Below are 22,532 nucleotides of genomic sequence, written 5' to 3'. Positions count from 1 at the left end.
ACTGAAAAGGGGGTAAAGCAGGGGTGCCCCCTAGCTTCAGAACTTTTCAAACTGTTCATAGCTGACCTGCCAGTCCATCTAAAAGTAGCTAGGTCCTTTGCACCGAAGATAAACAAAGTCCCTATAACCTGCATAACCTATGCCGACGACCTAGTACTAATTGATCGTACACAGGTAGGTTTACAACGCCTTCTGACACATCTGCATGAATATCTAACCAATAATGACCTTCAAATAAATACAACAAAAACCAAGATAATGGTAATTGGACCCAAGGGAACCAAGAAAGATCAAATCTTTCAAAGGAAGATTGATGGCGACACGATAAACAAAGTAGCCTCAATAAAATATCTAGGCATCACCTATAATAACTCAATCTGTGAAAGTCCCTGGATTGACGATAAAAAAATTGAATGAAGAGATTGGCCCTACAAGGCCTAAAAATTGAGAAGGAATTTGGAAAATTCTCCCTGGCACCTGTGCTACTTTTTTACACCCAAAAAGTGGTACCCACCATCCCGTTCGGCGCCGAGGCTGGCTGGAACATCCCGGAACACACTTGGCACTTGCTTGAGGGCATCTTCTGGCGCAGTGTTGAATTTACCTAGATATGTCTCGATGTCAGCTCTGAGACACGAACTAGCAATACATTTGTTACACTCGAAAGTAACATGGAAATCACTCATCACGATGCGCAAAATGCAGCTAAAACCTCCAATTCCTGCATGCAAAATTTCCAACAAAAGATATGGTACTCAAACAACACTATTGAAAGAATGGGAGAGCAAGTTAAACAACATTTTGGCAGCTGCGGACATCAAAGAATCGGAATTGCAGATGATTCCTCAGATTACAACAACAAAAAATTCAAACAATGGTGCTGGATCATCAATAGAGAGACAAGAGATAATCTCAAATCTTCGATAAACTCAAAGTCCTGTGGAAATAAAATAAATATTCCCCCAAGATTTATGTTACGATGTCCTTCACGATATTACTGTGCCAAATTCTTGAGGCTGAAATTAAACGCGTTGGACACAAACGAGATGTTGTGGCAAAGAAAAGACAAAGCGACAGTGGACAGTAATTGTAGATTCTGCAAAATGGAGAAAGAATCTTCCAAACATCTAATAATAGAGTGTACTAACACCATCACCCAACGCATAATTCACCTTGGAAAGTTTGCTCCTTTAAACAACGATATGGAAGGGTGGTGGGAGCATCTCTTATCAGGTCACAACGTGAAATTAACTTGTGCTGCTGTCGACTATATGGAAGAGCTGTTGAAGCCCAAAATATTGGGATAAACAAGCTGAGGATCCTGTCAAATGACGAATCATCAATTTCCATGAAATACAACACTATGACCTGGAAGTTGTAACAAAAGCTCAATGTAATTTTTGAACTGTAGTTTTACAATAAAAAAAAAAAAAGGAATATTCCACAAATGAGTAGAGGCTGATGGTAGGGGCTGGGATTTTATGATTTCCTGGGCTCTCTTTGTAGTAAGAAAAACACTTCAGGCGTCTCTAGGGTATTCCCCTTTTGAATTATATGGCAAGAACCTCGAAACGTGCTGGACATGTTAAATGAGACCTGGAAAGAGAGAGAGAGAAGGCAATTCTCCCCATTTCCCTAAAAGCTCAGAAGCTAAAAACCCAAATATCTGATGTTAGGGAAATTGTAAAACAGTTAGTAAGTACCGCTTGGCTGCTTGCTCTGGACCTTTCTGTCTACATTTGCTGCTCATTGAGGACTACACAAGCTACAACGTTCGTGATTTATAGCGTTTTCCCCAGCGTTTTTGAGTGACACTTTACAAAAAAGAAACGCCCACTGTGGGGATTGGTTGTTGGGTTTTTCCCAAGCTGCTTGGCTATATCAGCCTGTTTGCACGCGCACAGCGCGCGCGCACACGAGCTAGTACTCGTAAGTACCGCTTGGCCGCTTGCTCTGGACCTTTCTGTCTACATTTGCTGCTCATTGAGGACAACACAAGCTACAACGTTCGTGATTTACAGGTGATTGAACTTTGCAGCTGGATTTTATCAATGCTGCTGCTGCTTTCATTCAATCCTGACGACTGTTTTCTGTTTTCCCCAGCGTTTTCCCCAGTGTTTTTGAGTGACACTTTACAAAAAAGAAATTCCCACTTTGGGGATTGGTTGTTGGGTTTTTCCCAAGCTGCTTGGCTATATCAGCCTGTTTGCACGCGCACAGTGCGCGCGCACACGAGCAAGTACTCGTAAGTGCCGCTTGGCCGCTTAGCCGCGCAGCCACGGTGCCGCGGTTAAGCTTACTTACGTTTGCATCTGGAACATTGTAAGCTGACATCCACCATACCTTTCTGTTAAAGAAGACAGGTTGAGAACACATTTATTTATCCTGATTGCCTGTTGTTAGTTGCCCATTTAAATCGTTTGCCTTGGGGAAGTACTTTGCTGTGTTTTATATTGTTTTTTTTTGTTTTTTGCACTTATTCTGTTGGGCTATTCTTAGCAATGACTGCATTTACTTCATATAAGCTAACTACTAACATGCCCCCCGAGAGGCCCGTTGTCGCTAGAAACCCAACTTGATCCTTTTGCACTCCCACTTTCACTTGATTCTGCTCTACTACCCCAAACATTTTTTACCGCCAATTCTATGACTCCACGATCTGCAAATCAGCAGACCAGATTCCCATTTGATCCACCAAAGCATAGACCTGGTACCTCACCTCAGCCTTCTGCTTCTATTTCATCATGTGAAGTACACACTCCATCTCCCTTAACTATCGGGAAACTGAGTATATCTCAATGTACTCCTGTGAGAACTGTGAATACTCGACCAATATCTGATATGACGATGATGGAATCTACAAAAATCTGCCAAATTTTGCATATTTCAAAGTTGTCCATCTCACCAATTGCATTTCCACAATTGCTATCTGACTCTGCTGTATTATCAATCCACGCTAGTACACGTGGGTCTGATCCCTCCTCTCGAGGGGCTGATCACACACCTAGTGTTATGTCGGCAACTTATGATTCGCCCCATGCAAATGACATGCCCATGCTAAAATCCTTTGCAATGCCGATCCTCGGGCGAATCACCCCTATCCAACTGATACCGCGATGCAATCTATTTTAATGATTCCACCAGCACTTTCAGCTCTCAACACCGCAGTATTTAGCTTGTGCAAGCTCTTTGAATCATTGGATTCTAAAGTCACCCGTCAGGCCCTACAATTTGAAGACTTAATGAAATGGCTGTCCTCACAACAGCTATCAAAAATTTCTCAAAATCAAGATTGTCTTCAAGAATCTGTCATCATGATTTCTAACCACTTGGTCGACGATGCCCGGAATGGATCAAGTGTACAAATACCATCTCAAATTCCTCAGGTGGTCACTCCTGTTGTCTTGGCTCCTTGCCCTCTTCCGCCAATTCCAGGTATAATAGGACCGGTGATGTCTGGCGTGGAGAAATCCACTGCCACCACCCCCATGTTGTCAACTCCAATTTTGACTAATGAGGCTCCCTCTGGACCAAGAGAGATGCCAAATTTACAATTGAGTGCAAATGATGGGCAAAGCCACCTTCAACTGTTGAAAGCCAGAAACCCGAAGCTTACTAAGAACAAAACAAACAAAATAATCTGCTATTCCGATAAAAAAAACAAAAAACATGATTGGTACCAAGAATTCAAAAAACATCCTCAGTTCCTTTTTTAAAACCCTTGGTAAACCGGCAGTCTTACCAATATCAATTCAATCAGGCAGCACGGCCTCTGGTGAAATAGAGCAACCCAAAACAGCGGGAGTGACTGACCAGCCATTACTTGCCAGTTCCAACCCTAGTGCAAGCATAAGGTCTCCTGTGATTCTATCTCCTTTATCACAACTAGTCCGCGCTTTGAGTCAAGACGCAAAAAACATCCACCCAACATCCAAATTTAACCACCAGTGCCTTTGCTTGTAACAACTTGACATCAGGCTTTGATAAACAAATTACAGCTACACCTGGGTCCAAGCAATTGCAAGTGCCATTACAATCGACAAAGACTCTGTTGACTCAACCTAAATCAGTATCTTTCGCGCCTCTACCTCAATTGCCTCACCAAACAGACCCTTGTGTGCCTCAGACCATAACTGATGAACTTAGGAAAAGAGTGGACGATTATTTAGCCACTAATCTTGCCGAAACCTTTGCTCAAATTGTGGGTCAGTCTCATTGTTCGCCTAATGTTGCACAAGGTGCCCGTAATCTGCCTGACTCTACTTCTCCTAACAAATTCCCTAATCCCAGGGATAAGCAGTTGCAAAAGAACGCTTGGCCACAAGATTGCCCTAATACTCCTCCTGCTCCGAAATGGTCTTCCGGTAAGTTTGAAACTCGGCTCCCCTCACGACGTTTACATCCACAACGTTCAAAGTTTCACACGTTGATTTTAAAATGCAGAGAGGGAGAGCACCCCGTCTATGACCTGAATCGGCAGAGTGTTCTGGATATATTTGGTGAATTAGAAGATCTGTCCAACATCTCCACGTCTGACATAGATCAGATCGAATTTCTAACTGATTCACCACTTTTGATAGTCAGACTCTGGATTCCATCTGGCGTGGTTTGGCACTCAACATGGCGCAATAAAATGCGCCTATTTGACATGAGCTTCTTGCTAGCTGAAGACCCGGAACATACCACACCAAAATCGAAATTACATACTACATTGCCTAAGATCTATCAAGGATCGCGTCGAGAAACCAGAGAATTGGGTGTCTGAGAGCGCACAACAATAACAACTAAAATGCACTATTCAAGCTAAATTAAATATTGTTTCCTGGAATTCCAGAGGTCACAGCCATTTGTCGACTTCATTTAGAGACATGTGTGATTCTTACCACATCATAGCGTTGCAAGAGACGTGGGTAACTAAATTTCCACTCTGGGACAACTATGAATTGTCTCTAATCCCGGCAATTCCGACAGGTGGTAGACCATCCTTGGTCCAGGATTATTGGTTGCTGTAAATATTAAAGCTGGCTTCAATTTTTTGCCATGGGCTTCTGTCGGACCACACATACAGCTAGTCAAGATTACTCATGGTGCATCAGTTTTAGCCGTGATTAATATTTATAGAAATGTGGTTAGCATGCCCGATGAAACCTTTTTTTCTGGTTTTAGAGACATTCTACAGCTTATCACATTGGACAACTCAATAACATATACCATTCTCCTGGGCGATCTAAATTTAGATTGCTGGAAGCTTGGCTCTCATAACCAAGCAGCGCAAAAGTGGATGGCATTGATGAGTGAGCGAAATTACCATATGGTAAATGGTTCTGTGGAGGGAGACGTGCCAGCAACACTATACATGGCATTGCGGCTCACTCATGAGCATAATTGATTACATCTTTGTGGATGTCAAACTATTCCAAAAGATTGAATCATTATCGATCAAAGATCACTCCAACAGTGATCATAGTCTGCTGTTCCTTTATATCAATCTAGCTATGACTTCTAAGACAAGCAATGCCTATTATAGTGGACGCATGGATGTCAATAACTCGCGCTCACGCCTTAGATGGAATGCAAACAAACTGAATGAGTTTGACCATTTGATTACTGCCAACCTTAACGCATTTGGTAGAAATGAGTATACAGATTTGCTAGGCTCCTTTGTCCAAGCAGTCACAATTCCACACCATAACATCATTAGACATCCGCATGCCTTTGATTCTACTATCAGAAAAAGAAGAACAGAATACAGGTTGACCAAAAAACAAATTCTAATGTCTACATCAGCACTTAAATGGGTGGAATTGAAATCAGCCGAATGTAAATATAAGAACTGGCTGCGTGCCCGAAAATCATTTCTATTCCAGCAAGATAGCGAAGCCATGGCACTAGCAATGCGCAACAAAAATTCTTCTGGCATGTGGTACTTGTTAAATAATCATACTTGTCATCAGCAGGCAGATGCACAACTCAATGGAGTCTCGGAGCAAGCTTGGTCAATCATTTCACAAGTCTTTATGCTGACCAAAAGTTTGCTGAATGTGTCTATGAACCAGTATCCACCTCATCCTGGCACATGAAAGTCTTGCATGAAACGATCTATAACATCATACAAAAGATCAGCTCATCGAGGGCAGAAGGTCCAGATGGGTTATCGAATCAAATGTTCAAAACACATCCGCAGATATGGGCTCATATATTGTCAACAATTTTTAAAGATATATTACACACACGTTCCATCCCGTTGTCTTGGAGGTGTTCTATAATAATTCCCATCTTTAAAAAGGGTGATCGATCTGTCCCGGCGAATTATCGACCTATAGCGTTGCTAGACGCCCCTGGCAAGATCTTTACTAGGCTTGTACTTTGCAAATTCAATATCTGGACAAAGTCCTGTCATCTTCGTGACACCAACCAAACGGGGTTTGTAGCTGGTATGGGAACGAACATTAATTTGCTGACCCTGAATGCTATAAAAGCTCAATGTCAGGAGACCAAACAACAGGTCTTTTTTGCTTTCATTGACCTCAATGCTGCTTTCGATTCGGTCAGCCGCCTCCTCCTGGTGAATAAACTAAGAAGAGACAACTGCCCGATCGCATTGCAAGATATTATCTATTCATTACATTATGCAAAATCGGTTAGAATTCGAATCACCCTAGATGGACTATTGTCAAGGAAAATTCCTACATTTAGGGGTTTAAAGCAGGTTGCTAGCTCGCCTCCGCTGTCTTCAACTACTATATACATGATGTTAAAGAATCACTGTCAAAGGTAATTTCGGACTCCCCCAAGATGAGTAACCATCAAATTCAATCTCTCATGTATGCCGACAACTTGGTCCTAATTTCTAGGACTCAAGTCGGACTACAGCGCTTACTTGACGCGTTCTAGGAGTATGTTAAACTGAACGAACCTTCGATCAATTCTATGAAAACCCAGATTGTACAATACTCCCCTAGACGCGCAGGACCATCGTCGGTCATCTGGACCATTGGCTCTTCCCCTATTGGGACAGTACATGATTATACCTACTTGGGCATGACCTTTGATGGGAATCTGAAAGCTCATCGTCAGTTGGAGCGGGTGGAGAATAAGTTAACATCAGCCACTTCCCAAGCACGCATTATTATGCATAAATATGGTAAATTCTCGATTCTACCGGCTTGGCATTTTTGGACAAAAAAAATCGTCCCAATATTACTTTATGGTCTTGAATCCTTGTCAACTGAATCCCCATTCAAATTTCAGCAATGGGAAGCTAAATTCTGGCGTTCAGTGCTCCATCTGCCACAATGTACACCAATATCCTGGGTGCGATACGAGTTGGGGTTGCTTTCCCTTCAAGCGCATTACAGCTGGCGTCTGTGTTCATTATTCAGGAAATGTTTGCTAACCACAACTGACAATGTGCTGTTAAAAATTCTTTCAAACTATGTCTTTTCAGCTAAACATGTGTTTGTGAATACCTAGTTGGACAAAGTATATCATATTCTTGCAAAGGCAGACATAACAATTGATTTATTATTATCCAACCCTGATAAAGCAAAACTAAAGATTCAGCAGACTGATTGGATTAACACCTGTGAACTTTGTCTAACCTATAGGGATGGTGATATGACCCGCTTCCCTCCAAAAAAAAGTGGGCGTGTTGCCTCCCTATTTAATACGATGTCCATCTCCCAAGTATCGTAATGGCATATTACGCCCTCGCTTTAACCTGTGGATAACGGGTGAATTAAAAGTAAGGCGCGGGCTTGCGCCGGCGGATAAAAATTCTTGTCGATTTTGCAGAATTGACTCAGTCCCCGAGACTCTTGTTCATCTAATCACAGAATGCCCAATGTTAAGACCTAAACGAGAACTCATATTCACCAGACATTGTGAATATTTGAGGAATTTATCCTATTCTGAGTGCTGGGGGGTCCTACTGGGATGTAACAATATGGCAATTCAACTTGCTGCTATTAATTTTTCTTGTTAGCTTGAACCTAGATGACAATAATTGACAATGTGTACATTACTCATGTAAGCAATGCCTCCATAGGTATTAATAGTTTAATAGTTTGTTTGTTTGTTTGCTGTTGCTGTTGATTGGATGCTGCTTGTACATTTATTTATTCTATTTTATTTCATGTGTATAAATTCTATCTAAATTCTGATATTAATGTAAATATGAAGACATGTAATTTTTAAGTATCATTTTATGTATCCTGTATATGATAAGTAATATGATTTTTTTGTTTCATTTTGAACGGTTGATTAATTTCAGCCAAATCAAATAAAAAAAAATTAAAAAAACAGTTAGGGTAGGGCTCAACAACATCAAAATACCCTACATGATAAGCGGTAACCTAATCTTTCTCTGTTAGTGACTCTGTTTAATACTCCTTCCCGCCTCCAACAACAAAATGATCTTGAAATGGTGCGATGCCTTTAAAGTTCTCAAGAAAAAGGGCCCTTTGAATTATGTTGTGGCACAACGTGACAGATACCGGAAAATCCAAATTTCACATGTCAACTTATTAAAAGAATGGAAGGTTAACCCGGGAGGGGAGACTACTATAACCATAGGCACCCTCCTCACAGACTAAGACCTAGAACATCAGGTGGTCCCTCAAAATGTACCACCCTCCCAACAAGAAGATCTGCATGATCTCCTAGATCAATTCGCAGAGGTCTTCTCAGAACAACCCGGGGAAAGTACAGATTTGTTTTCATTATATTAAGACCCCAGCTGTGCAAACGGTAAATCTAAACCATACCGGATCCCAGAGGCAAGAAGGAAGATCATTGAACCGAGGCACCACAAAATGCTCAGGGCTAACATCATTGAGCCCTCAGAGAGCCTGTGATCCTCCCATATAGTGTTAGTGGCAAAACAAGAATTGAAGGTTCTGCATTGACTTCAGAAAGCTGGAACATCTTTTCTTTCAATAACTAACCCATTCCACACATTGACAAACTCATTGAGAAGTTATGGTTGTCCAAATATATTTCCATCATAGACTTAACCAAAGGGTACTGGCAGGTACCTCTAAAACCCCTGAAAGAGTACCTGCGGGGTGGAGAAAGCATTTATTTTCCCTTTCAGGTCCTTCGTTTGGTTTACACAGGGCTCCTGCTACCTTCCATGGGCTAAAGACAAGATTCTTTGACCCTATGCTAGCTTCTCAGGAGCATGTTTAGACATTATAATTCACAGAAAGACCTGGCTCGACACATGCACCATCTCTGTGTGATCACAAGAGCTCTACGGGGAGAGCTGGTTTAACACCTGGCCCAGGCGGCTGTCCAGTACCTGGGCTACTTTGTGGGAAACTGGTTGATTAAACCCCAGGCGGAGAAAGTAAAAGTGGTACACGGGTGGCAAAAACCAAGAGGGACATTCAAGTTTTCCTCGGTTTGTCTGGCTACCATAGATGGTTCATACCAAATTATTCCACCTTGGCCTAATCGACAAGCTGAAGAATTCACACCCCCAAAAGCTTTTCTGGGGAAAAAGAGGACCATCAAAGCTTCAAGGGTCTGAAACACAGCTTGTGTCAGGAACCAATAATAAAAATGCCTGATTTAATTCAGGAGTTAATTCTACAGACTGATACCTCCAAGGTCAGACTGGGAGTCATGCTATCTGAAGAACACAGTGTCATGTAACACCCTATATTGTAGACGGCCCAGAAGTTATTTCCCACCGATCAGTCTTATGCCCACATTGAACTGGAAGCCCTAGCCATCAAGTGGGTAATCGTCAATCTACGATATTATTTGACAGGAAGAAAGTGACCGATCACTCCCCTTGACTTAAATGAATCTGAGGGAAGACTGGTTTTTAGATCTCCAACCATTTTGTTTCTCGCTAGAACATCGAAAAGGAAAAGACAAGGCAATGCATACTTTCTAAATCGCTTCTCACTTCCCAACCCTTGTGAGACTAGTGAGGTGAGCCCGCTCTGCAAGACTCTCCCTCTAGGTCTGGGCAAGTGGAACCTCACTGAGAGTGACTGACTTCACAGGGACAAGGGACCCCATTATAATGTTGCCGGTCTGGATACAAGGGTGCCGGTAAGCTCACCAGCACCCTTGTTTCCGGACTGGCAAACTACAAGTCTGCCTGCTGGAGCCACTGTGCCCGAGAGGTCTGACCCTGCTGGGTGCAGCTGCCACGGTAGGCAGACTTGTCACGGGAGCAACGGCACCGTAGGTAACGATGCTGGTGGTCCAGTATCCCCACTCCCATAGAGTGCCCACTCCCATAGACTGTATGGGAATGGGGATTAACAAATGTACCATCGCCTGACTTCCCGGCCGTGTGACTTGTAATAGCCCCGTGGCACCGGGAAGTCAGGCGCCGGTAAATTATTACGGGTCCGGCGGGAACCCGCCAGTGCCTTCGGCAGGGTTCCCGTCTGACCCGTAATGAGGCCCATGGTCTCCCAGTCCAATCAGGACCTTCCAGGTCGGAATACATTGTCTGCATATGTGGGACTTCTACAACCCAATTGTATGCCTATTTTGACTACACCAACCCTTGCACCATTTTGGCTTCAGGCAATGCCGGATTTCATCTCATCTAAGCACCAAAGACACAGTAAAAGGGCATACCTTTGTTGTTTGTGATGACCTATTTAAACCAGAGAGGAACTGTGAATGGGGAGAAGAAAACTCCTACGTAGGGGGCAGTGTGATCCCTACGCAGAGGCAAGCCTTCTCGAGGAGAAACCTTGAGGGGGTGGATTCACGCTAGGCCACGGAGCGGAGTGTTACCTGCGCTAGCCGGATGCCGAAAGGCTGGTGTTTTCTCCAACCATGTAGTTCAGGTCAGGAGAAGACTCATAGACGGAGAGGTACCCGTCTACTCTGGTGGCGCGACCACAGACAGGCCTTGGTGGGCTTGGAGCTCAGTAACAGATGCCAGGACCAGCTCGCTGGGGAGAGGCCGGAACCCCAAGCTCTACGCTCAGAGGACGTTTGCTGCAGAGACAAGCAGCAACCAGGAGACAAAGGCTCCCAGAGAGAGACTACCACTAAGAAGTACACATACTTCAAATACAGGCTGAGAGATCCGACAAGGTTTTGGGAGCCTTAGCAACCTGAGCAGGCAAGCACCCAGTATGAGTCCAAACGAAAGAAGTACAAATACTTCCAATCCAGTCTGGGAGCGCAGACGAGGTTACAAGAACCTTAGCAACCCGAGCGGGCAAGTGCCCTATTTGAACCAGAGTGAAAGAGGATAGCTCAGCGGCAACGTGCTCACCTTGGAAGCAAGATGACACGAAGCAACACAGGTTCGATTCCCAGGGTCCGTGCTTAGAAACCTCTGGTATTTAAGCGCGTTATAAATACGCAATTAAAACCAAAAAAAACAATTACACAACTAAAAAAACAAACAGTAACAGCGCCTCGATGCCCGCAGGGTGTGTGAGCTCTTTAAAAATGCAAATAAAAAATAAATAAAAAGATATATGAACATTGTGTGTCAAATTTTGGAAAGCCAACAAGGTTGTGGAAACCTTAGAAATCCCGATCGGGCAAGCGCCTTGTGTGAATTATGTCAATTGAATGGCAAGAAAACAATTCTGTTGGAACACCGTAGGACTTTAGGGAGTTCCAGAGGCATAAAAAACGTTATACAGAGAACTGTGACAAAAGAGACCCTAGAGAGGTCTTAAGAGGAACTCTTGTTTCCTGACGAAGAGGAAACCATAAGGAGGAGCTTTTACCACACATTACTGGTCCGAAGATAGGGAATGGGGCATTTAGCTTGACTATCAGAGAAGTGGAGATAGCCATAAAATCTTTACAAAGCTGGAAGACCCCAGGCCCTGACAAGATACCTATATATCTATGTAAGGACGAGATGCAGATCTGGGCACCGGTGCCATGGCAGCTATTTAATGCGGCAATCAGTCTCCAGGTGGTACTTAAATCTTGGCAGAATGCTGAAATAGCTCCCATTCACAAAAAGGGTGGCATAGGGTGTCCTGCGAATTATCAGCCAATCTCACTTCTAGATTGGGTAGGAAAGATTTTTGCAAAGATAATTCTAACACATACGCAGAATTGGGTTGACACAGATAATATTCTGAATCACCTACAGGCTGGGTTTCAGGCTGCAAGAAGCACACTAGATCAGAGTTTTTTTCACCTTCATATCTTTCTGTTGAAATACCTGACCCTAAATAAATCCAAGATTTTTGCAACCTTTGTGGACCTCCAAACAATGTTTGATGGGGTCCCCGGAACATTGCTATGGCAAATTCTTGAGAGGAAAAGGATACCCTCTGGCCCCATTTACTAGAGATCATTAATAATCTCTACACAGACAAAAAGAAGGTTATAAGATGGGGAATGAGAGGTGTAATGGCATGCCTGATAGATGTCGAAAAGGGCGGGCGCCAGGGATGTGTCCTTACCCGCTGCTTTTCTGCATCTATAATGACAAAGGGATTGAGGAACTAGTGCCACACTCGCAGGACCCACCCAAAATGGGAGTTTAGAGAATACTGAGTATTTTCTTTGCAGATGATGCAGTTCTACTTTCAACTACGCCAGTGGGACCCAAACATACTTTGGATAGGTTCATCACCAAACCCAAGCAAATCAGACTTGTGATAAATAAGGGGAAAACCAAGGTGATGGTCTTCAGACCTAAAACATGAAAATCAAGGAAACTGCATATTGCCATTGATGGGCAAATTCTAGAGCAGGTCCCCTTCTATGTTTACCTAGGGATCCGCTTCTCTGAAACTTACTTTTGGATCCTCAGATTACAAAATCCATGTCACCCTAGAAAGAAATAGTGGAGGAATCAGAATATTTGTTGTGTCCAATTGAGGTGGGAGGGGACTATTACGTCAGCCCTTGATATCTACAAAATTCAAGCTATGGTATTAACACTATACGGGGAGCAGAGGTATGCGGATGCAGAAATATCGAGGCTTTGGGTATTATGGAAAGTATGCTTTTCTATTTATGGAATGCGATTTGAGACCAATTGCGGTACAAATGATTAACAAACCACTATTTTATTGGGTCAGGATCTAGGGGACCTTTTGGTTTTGCTTTTGTCACCCTGAGTGGGATGGGTAGGCCCAGACGTCGGCTCAGCCTGCAGGGCCGAGAGACCCAAGCAACTCCTCATTGATGATGCTCAATAAAACCAAAACATGTCTGGGAATGCTTGTAGTCTCATGCAGAAGGAATGTGACCTAGTAGTTCGGGCTGAACTGCCCCTTTTGGGGTGGGTCCAAGCCTGCTTTGCATATGGTCTTTCCCCTTCTGAAGTTGCTTGGCAGCCTGAAAAACAGTGGTCTGGAGGGATTCTCAGGGCTGTGCCCATGGTTAAAGTTAATTCTAAATCTTCCAGCCATCACCTTTTGGTTTTGCTTTCGTACTCGCATAAAGCATTGTTATTTTCACACTTACATTAATGACAAAACCCTGAAATTACAAATTATAAAGGGCTGTGAATTATCAATATTCAAGAAAATCTATTACAGCCGTCTTGCACACTGGATGATATACTGACATTAGCACGCACTGCCACGACTATTGAGCAACAAATCAACACGATGAGCAAACTTAAAATCACTTCAGCAATCAACAAAATAACGTCCACCTCTACTCTACAGGAGCATAAACGATGCGATAGCTCTTTGTAATTCTTCAAATTGTCTATCATGTAGCCAAGTATATTCAAAGGGCCTGGCTGAAGAGAGTCACAATGATAAAACTGCTAAACTCGACTGATCAAGGTGCCAATTGGAACCATGTATGACAGAAGAACTAACTGATCCTTGAATTAGGGAATCTTTTTTAATTCAGATATTGTGACTGAGATGGGATGTTTTGTATTTTGTATTAGGTGTTTTATCATTTTAAATGTGACTGTCATTTTGTAATAAGGGTTTTATACCAAATACATTGAAAGAAGAACAAACCATGAGGAGGAACTTTTTATTTGGACTAAAAAGGGCTGCAAGAAAGCTGAGAACTTGTTTTATTTTATTGGATATTAATGAACTTGGAACTATCAACAGAGCGCCCAGGCGGAAGCAGAAAAAGTGGTAGTTGCTCCAGCCTCTCTTTTTAGTTCAGTTTTCCTTAAGTGGTGGGGCCAGATCAGTTAGATTGCATTTTGGACCAAGAACTATTTTCTTTGAGAAGCACTCTTAATTTTAGTTTTAGGTAGGGAACTCCCTTCATAGAAATAGGGCAAGTTAGGAGTTCTCTATTTTTTTTTTTGTAACACCTGTTTATTAGTTTCAACGAGAAAGACAGAGGGCCTCATTACACGGTAGGCGGTAAAAATAGCCAATTACCGGCATGGCGTAATTAGCTTGTCCGCCCTCGCAAGAGGCCGCAAATTGCATGCCATTACGAGATCGCGGGCACGAACCTACCGCCATGCCGGTAATGAGCCTACCGCCATGCCGCAAAAGTCCCCAAAAAGTCCCTTAACGGCATCGTCGAAAGCGCTGTTAGCACTTTCGACCTGCCGCCACATGCAAATAGCGGTCTTCGCAAATAGCGGTGACCGCCATTAGCGGTCACCGCTAATAGCGGTTACCGTAATTTTGCGGAACCGGAAATAGCGTCATCGCACCGGAACGGGAAAGAGCACGGCGGTCATCTTTAAAAACACAATCCATTGCCATCCTCCTTATCCAGGACACCTTACCAGGAACCACGTTGGAAAATACACCAAGGACACCGTAAAGATGCCCAAGGCTGTTAAAAAATCGTCTGAGCGGCAACGCAAGGAGAAATTTAGCAGGGAGGAGCTCCTTATGCTCACGCAGACACTAGCAGAAAATGCACAGGTGGTTTCAATAATGACATGCGTCGGGAGACCATTGTGAAGAAGAAGGCCATCTGGGAAGAGGTAGCCCACAAGGTCAGCGCGGTAGGCACCACAACCCGCACAGTTAAAGACTGCCGAAAGAGGTGGGATGACCTCCAGGTCCGTGTGCGGAACATTCTATCCGTTAACCGCAACCTGGCTACGGGCACAGGAGGAGGCAGTGAATCGCCAATCAAGCTCACTGAGTGGGAGGAGACGTGTGCATCAACTATCGGGGTGGAATCCATCGAGGGAGTTGGGCAAATGGAGCATGGCGTGGCCATTTCGTCCGATGGAGGTGAGTGTATGCATCAAACAATGCACAGTGAAGTGTGATGTTCCCCCCAATCATGTGTCCATATGAATGCCGTGGATCCAGCCACAAACAAACATGCATGCATCACCACATACCCGTACAACACAGAGCCATTCATGCCTGACCCACCCAACATCCCCATTACCTGCATCCACACTAAAGAGCCCTAAATGCATAGAACGGCATGACATATTCATTTAGCTCAAGGCAGGTCGACCCATGACTGATGGTTTTCCACATTTCTCACCCGTACATGATCACACACTGACACTGAAGAGGCACGCACTTCCACACCTGCTCCCACATCCAGCAAAAAACCCAGGAGGGATGCCACAGGGGACACCGTCACATCCGCAAGGGCAGCCAGGACGAGTGACCATGACCACAGGGACAAAGGCAGCCGGAACACCAGTTGCACGCATCCACAGGCCATGCCTGCTCCCGTTGTGGCACCCACGGAAGTGTGTCTCCCAGCAGGTGAAGGCAGCATCGAGGGAATGCACTCTGCTGCCACCAGCTCAACGGGTGAGGCAGCAGCCACTGCCCCACCTTCAGATGAGGAGGGAACACCTGCCATTGATGATGAAAGCCAGAGCCCCAGACCAACAAGCCCCTTACTGGCAAGCCCGAGGTTCTTTTCAGGTCCGGGTAGTCATGGAGAATCACCCACCCCTGAAGGGCCATGGAGCCCCCAGGTATTCTCTCCTGATGCAAGTGCAATGGATCCAGGTGCATCAGCCATCCCACCAGCACCCACCATGCGACATGACCTCTCGTCCATCTTTCAGAGGCAGACCGAGATGAGTGGCCTAGTAGGGCAACATGTGCCAGAGACAGCCCGCCTGAGGGAGGACATTGCTACACTTGCACAGCAGACGAGGGAGGGCATGGAGGCATGCACCAACCGAATCTGCAGTGAAATGGCCCAACTGCGGCAGGCCATGAACCGCATAGCAGACGCAATTGAGCGTCGGTGCCCACTCACGGCCCAGGAAGAACCAGGCCCCTCCTCGTCTGGGAGTTCACGTCATACTAGTCCCCTACGCCGGTCTATGCGGAACTTGCGGCACACCGCTTCACAACCACCAGATGACGATGCAGGCACTGGCAAATAGGGCCAACAAGGTTTGGGTGCCACATGTGGCGATGGACACATTCACGCCATGAGACTCACATGGGAGTGTTGAGGGGGTTGGGGGGTAAGGGTGTATTTGGGTGTGTTGAGGGGGAGGGGGGTAAGGGTGTATTTGGGTGTGTTGAGGGGGGAGGGGGGTAAGGGTGTATTTGGGTGTGTTGAGGGGGCAGGGGGGTAAGGGTGTATTTGTGGAGTTGGGGTAATGCACTTTTTATCACATTATGTTCAATATACACTGTTCTGGTTTGAAACCCAAGCGTGGTCTCCATTATTGTGTATGTGTCATTCATTGTGGACAGGGTCCTTTGTGGGCCTCGAAACATGCACCAGGGCAACAATACCCGTCTACGTGCATGCTATTTCACCTTGATGCCTGATGAGATTCCAGATTCAGATGCTGATGCACATTGTGTGCCTCCTTGGCACTGCCTCTCTCATGTCCTGCCGGGGCATTCCACCCGCACTCATCCCCAGCCACATCATACTCTTCTGGTGGTTGCATGTCAATTTCAAGTGGCATAGGCACATTCCATCATATGCACATTTTGTGATGCTCTACACATGCCATGGTCGTCTTTGCCACTTTGACACGGCCGTACAGGAGTGCCACACCCGGGCCGCTTAGGCAGCGGAGCAATATTGTTGTCCTCTTCCTGGTGGTTCTGTGGGTTCCGTACAGGGGTTAGGAGCCACCTCCTCAGTGAATAGCTGGCATCGCCTGTATGGTGTGAGGAATGGGTACCTGTTACGGCTCACCTCTGGTGCTGGCCGTTGTTGTTGGTGCTGCACTGCTATCATGTACTCCAGCCCATCATGCCATGCTGCTGCTATTGGGACCATCTTGGTGTGGGAAGGGATGTGGTGTGCTTTTTTTTTTTTTTTTTTTTATTGGTTGGTTGATAATCAACCTTTCAATTTAATATATAACGTAATTGATCACAGATTAAAACAAGATAGAATCAAGCTCAAAATCAGTATTCAGCAAAACCCTACAACCCCACTACTTCAACCTTCAATTATTTCTCATTAACAGCAAAAAAAAAATAATAAAATCACAATTCATATATATACATCATCTGAGTTTCCATCTAAAATCAATCCAAAATAGATTCAAATTCCACATCATTAAACCCACTAGTAATCCACCAACAAGGGGGTATTAGTTACAAAACACATGTCATCTATTTAGGGGAAGATTAGGCTATACATTCAATTATCTCAAGATTTAGGGCTAGCAGAAATTGGACTGTGGCTATACGAACAGCTTGGAGAGGTGAAGAGAATATTCTAAACCAAAGTACATCTTTAGTTAGACAGTTATAGTTTTCATACAGTTTTTTAAAATATTTACAACGTAAATCCTTTAGTGAGGGGCAACCTACTATCAAATGTTTTAAAGTTTCCTCGCACTCTGGTAATTGACAAAACCGACAATTATTTCCTTGTTTTGTTATTTGACCTCTTCGAGCTAAAATTTCTCTAGTGGGCCATAAATTAAATCTAAATCGAAGATAGTTGTTTCTAAAATTGTGCGAGGGAAATTTAAGTAAATAGGAGGCTGCAACTCTCATTCTTTTCGTACCAAAAGGCAGGCCGCAGTAATCTTTGTACTGCGAGCAAAGCTCTAAAGTGCAGATCCAGACATGCTGATATAGTTTTCTCTGGGCACGATTGGGATTAGTTAAAAGCAGTTCAATGGTTATATCGGCCTCTACTAACAGATTGGTAACAAAATTTCTCCACTTATTGGGAAAAAAATGTGTGGATTTCAACATATATGTGGCCAATATATAAGATAGATCTAAACAATTAGTGCACAGCAGAAATTTCCTCATTAGCGAACACAGTTTCCATGCATAAAATACAAACATTGAGAGAGCACCCAACTCATATCGTATCAAAGGCCCTGGAGTTGAATTCGGTAACTTAAGCACTGACCGCCAAAATTTTGCCTCCAATCGATCCCAAAACACACGGTCTCTTGGTAATTTAGTTTCTGAGCCGTATGTTATTATTGGTAAAACTTTTTGCGCATAATATAACAATGTCTGAGAACATGTAAATTTACCAAATTTTTGCAAAAGGACTTTAGCTTGGCTTGTTAATGTTTGCAATTTTTGTTTTATATCCTGCACATAGGGGATATCACACTTCAGATTATTAATAATCACTCCTAAATATTTGTATTGTGGGGTGATAGAGATAAGCTCTTCCTGAAAAGTCCAGACGGACGATTTTAGGGGATGACATTTTTTTTTATTATTATAACATTGCATGATCTGTGTTTTGCTTAAGTTAATAGCCATATGATTTCTTTGAACATACAATGAAAGCCCTTGTATCAGCCGCTGTAAACCAGCCGGCGTTTTAGAGATTAAAATAAGATCATCCGCATATAATAACCATGCAATTTGATGAGACCCAAGTTTTGGGGCATCTGAGTTGATATCAATAAAATTCTTACCCATGTCCAGTATAAATAGGTTAAAAATAGTAGCCGCCAGAATACAGCCCTGTTTCAGACCTCTTCCTGTCGTAATTTTAGTAGTTAGATGCCCAGCTAAAGTGGTTCTTATCTGAATTGCGGTATTTGTATGAAGAAGCGCAATCAATTTAACCACTGAACCAGGGCAGCCCATTTTAATCAATTTGCTAATTAGCAGATGTCTATCGATTGAATCAAAAGCCTCTTTAAAATCTACGAAAGCTAGAAACAAGGGCTGGTTGAGATATTCACACTTAGCTTTAATCGCATTGATTGCTGTAATGTTTATTGCCGTGCCTTTTCCTGCAACAAATCCGGTTTGAAATACATCAGCTTTACCAGCAGTTTCAATCCATGCTCGCAAGTCTCTAAGAATCAACCGGGCAAAAATCTTGCCCGGTGTATCAAGAAGGGCAATCGGTCTATAATTTGACGGGTCTTGTCTATTACCCTTCTTGAACACCGGGACAATAATAGAGAGAGACCATGATTTAGGCAATTGTTGAGTGCGTATGATTGTAGTGTAAAGTTGATACAAAATCCTTGCCCATAGGTTCGGATCTTGTTTCATCATATAATTAGATATCCCATCTGGACCAGGGGCACGCGAGCTACTAGATTTGGTAATGTAAAATAAGATGTCTGCTACTGAGAATTGCAAAGTAAAAGCTCCTGGATCACACTGACTAAGTGGTGAATTTGTAGTCTCAGGATAGGCATACAAATTTGCATAATGTTCAACCCATTGGGCCTCTGCCACATCGTTGATTTGTAGTGAAATCTGCGTGTTAGGGTTGGTCTTATTAATTATAGCCCATATTTGCGCAGAGTTTTTTGATCCCATCTTTTGGAGCATGTGTTCTCCATCAGTTTGGTAAAGAATAGCTCGATGGGCCTTCATCCAATTTTTATGTTTTGTTTTCAATGATTTAAGGGCTTGCCATTTTATTTGGGAGGGCAAAGACAAAACTACCCTTTTTTCTCTTCTAAACCAGGACTTTTGTTGCTGTACTTCCTTGTTAAAAGAATGCAAGGGGAAGTACTTTGTCTTCACCTTATTTGTTGTAGCAAATGTATGCAATAAACTATACTCTAGTGACTTGTTGGATCCTAATGTCTTTTCATACACAATTGTTTGTTCGAAGACCCTGGCAAATTTTGTCAAATTGTGTTCAGTCCAGTGTAGTCTATTCATACCTTTATTCACTAGTAGAGGATGGTATGTGTTATATATCTCCTCTTTTCCCTGTGGAGGCGTACAATGCCATTTCACATTCAATATGTTGTGATCACTGTCCTCAGTAGAGATCACACAAAACAACTTAATATCAAAGAATAGTTCACGATTAACATAAATAAAGTCAATAATTGCACCGGAGTGACCTCTTTTCCACGTATACTGTGGCGGGCTATCGGCCGGGCATGAACCATTTAACATAACCAAGTTTTTCGACTCAATAAAGGTGTTCCATAAGACCAGTCTGCGATCCCTGCGATTATGGGGAGCATCCAGACAGTGCAAATTTAAGTCACCTGCCAGAATAATATGCGGGTATACAGGGAGTTTAATAATCTCTGACCATAACTCTTCCAGATCTTTAAAAAATGTTTTGGTGGATATTGCAACTGGATTCCAATATATATTTACAATCGCATATTTATGTTCTCTTATTGTGATAATTATCAATTGAGTGTATCGATTTGGCGCAGACTGGTGTTCTAGAACAACTTCTGAGGACTTGTTTAGAGCCACAAGGAGACCGGACATGGGCCGACCTTTCATAGATCGTATTGCCGGATTAAAAACTATTTCAAAGTTATCCCACACTGGCCGCTCCGTAAGCCAAGTTTCTTGAAATAAAATAATATCATGCTGCGATAACTCATTGGAACTATTCCTCAGTAAATGCCCATGTCCTCGAGTATTCCAACTTATCATAGACAAAAATGGTGGGGGATGTTGCAAGGTAAGTTATGACTGCTTTGATACAGATTGAAGCATTGGATAATAATTTTGATTACTCGACTGAGCACATAAGCCCTGTCTCTGATTAGAGATATAAGTCTGCATTGCTGGATTTTGCACCGCAGGAATAGGAACTTGATTTGACACATCGGTGAGAAGCTCAAAACCTAATTCATATATTTCTTGTTTAGCAAGCCACAATGTGTTTAACACCACTCGTGAGAACACCCAAAACCGTGCAACAGAGAGATCATTATCGCAGATAAATTCCACCAAATCAATATCGGAGGATTGCAGATCATCTAACGCAGGGATTTCAGCTAGAATTGCAAGTATACTAGAGCGATTTAAGTCATACTTCGCATAAGGTATATCTCTGCACCGAATGATCAATGGATATAGCGGTTGTTTGGATGATATTTTCGAATTTTTTGATGGTAAAGACGGAAACTTGTCAGAATGCGGCCAGCTTGTACCCAGTGAGTGGTTTTGTTGTTGAGGATGTATATCAACCTTTGCAACAGGGCCAGCCGGATAACGACTCAGATCTTTTGATTGTGAATGCATGATATGCTGGTCAACCTCTAACTTCGTAAGTAATGTAGCATTTTTGTTTAAGTTGGTCATATATTCTTCCACTGCGGTTTTAATTACTTGTTGTATTGGTATTTCGGATACATCAAATAAGGGTTGTTTGGAAGAAGCTGTATCAGCCGAATTAGTAGTAATTTTGAGGGGAGCAGACATTTTTTTTTAAAAAAGAGGACCCAGAGATCAAGGGCATAATGAGTGGTTGTGCCACATGGTTCTTTTCTGTATGAACTGTTATATGGGATCTCTCTCGAATGTTAGGGTCTTTCAGCATCTCTACTTGGACATTCGAGGGACGTTGTTTGGTCATATAGTGATCAATCTCCTTTCTAATTTCGTTCCGTCTGGCTTCAGCATTCTTATCTATGATCAGCTCAGGAGAACAAGATGATGGAGCTACAAAGATATCACACTCTTTTACTTGTACCACTGGACATAAGGGTACTAAGGGAAGTGAAGCTTGTGTGTTTGCCGCCTTGTCATGTTCAGCAGCCTCGACCAATGCGTCTAATGGGTCATAGGCTACTATCTGGGCCGGGCATGCCGTTGGCTGTGTACTATTTTTCTTACCATTAGCCAAGGTGTTATATTTTTTTTGTACTGCTTCCGCGGCCATGATGGTATGTTTCCTAGGCAAGGATAGGGCTTTAATGAAGGCTTTACTTGCTGAGGTTGTCGTTTTAGTTATATCTTTAACATTTTTTGTTTTTTTACTACTCGGGTTCTTTTTTGATTTAGATATAATTTCGGGTGGCTTAGGTCCATTAGATGTGAATATATTAAACACTTGTTTGTCTCCAGGAACTATCAGGTCTAAGAGTGGTTTATCTTTTGGTGTTTCAATTTTTTGGAGCAATGAGAAATCGTCGTGAATTACATTGGGAAAGGCAGGTAAGGGCGTGGACTTCATAGGTTGTGTTTGTGTAATGGGCTCGGTAGGGGATTTATCAGGGATCAGTGATTTCTCAGAATTTAATTTTAGTTTTTTTCGGGCATTCATTTCAATACTGTGTTTAAGCGTTGCCTGCCAATGTAATAATTTCTCAATCTGTTTATCGTGTATCTGCAGTTTTCGATCAAGTGTTTCAAACAGCTTAAAAAGAGAGGAAATGGCCAAATTCATGGCATGCAACGTGGTCTCAATCAAAATAGACGGGGAAATAACTGGAGGCAAAATAGGGTCATCAGATGGTA

General features: G+C 43.1%; 1 protein-coding gene across 3 annotated transcripts in view; it reads left to right on the top strand.

The window, feature by feature from the left end:
* The window catches only part of PIK3AP1 (phosphoinositide-3-kinase adaptor protein 1), a 1,287,206-nt gene that overhangs the window by 923,083 nt on the left and 341,591 nt on the right, over nucleotides 1-22,532 (top strand). The window lies entirely within an intron of this gene.

This window comes from Ambystoma mexicanum, chromosome 8 (assembly GCF_040938575.1).
Source record: "Ambystoma mexicanum isolate Mex_15411 chromosome 8, UKY_AmexF1_1, whole genome shotgun sequence".
Classification (NCBI taxonomy): Eukaryota; Metazoa; Chordata; class Amphibia; order Caudata; family Ambystomatidae; genus Ambystoma; species Ambystoma mexicanum.
This window is presented reverse-complemented; position numbering and strand designations above follow the sequence as displayed.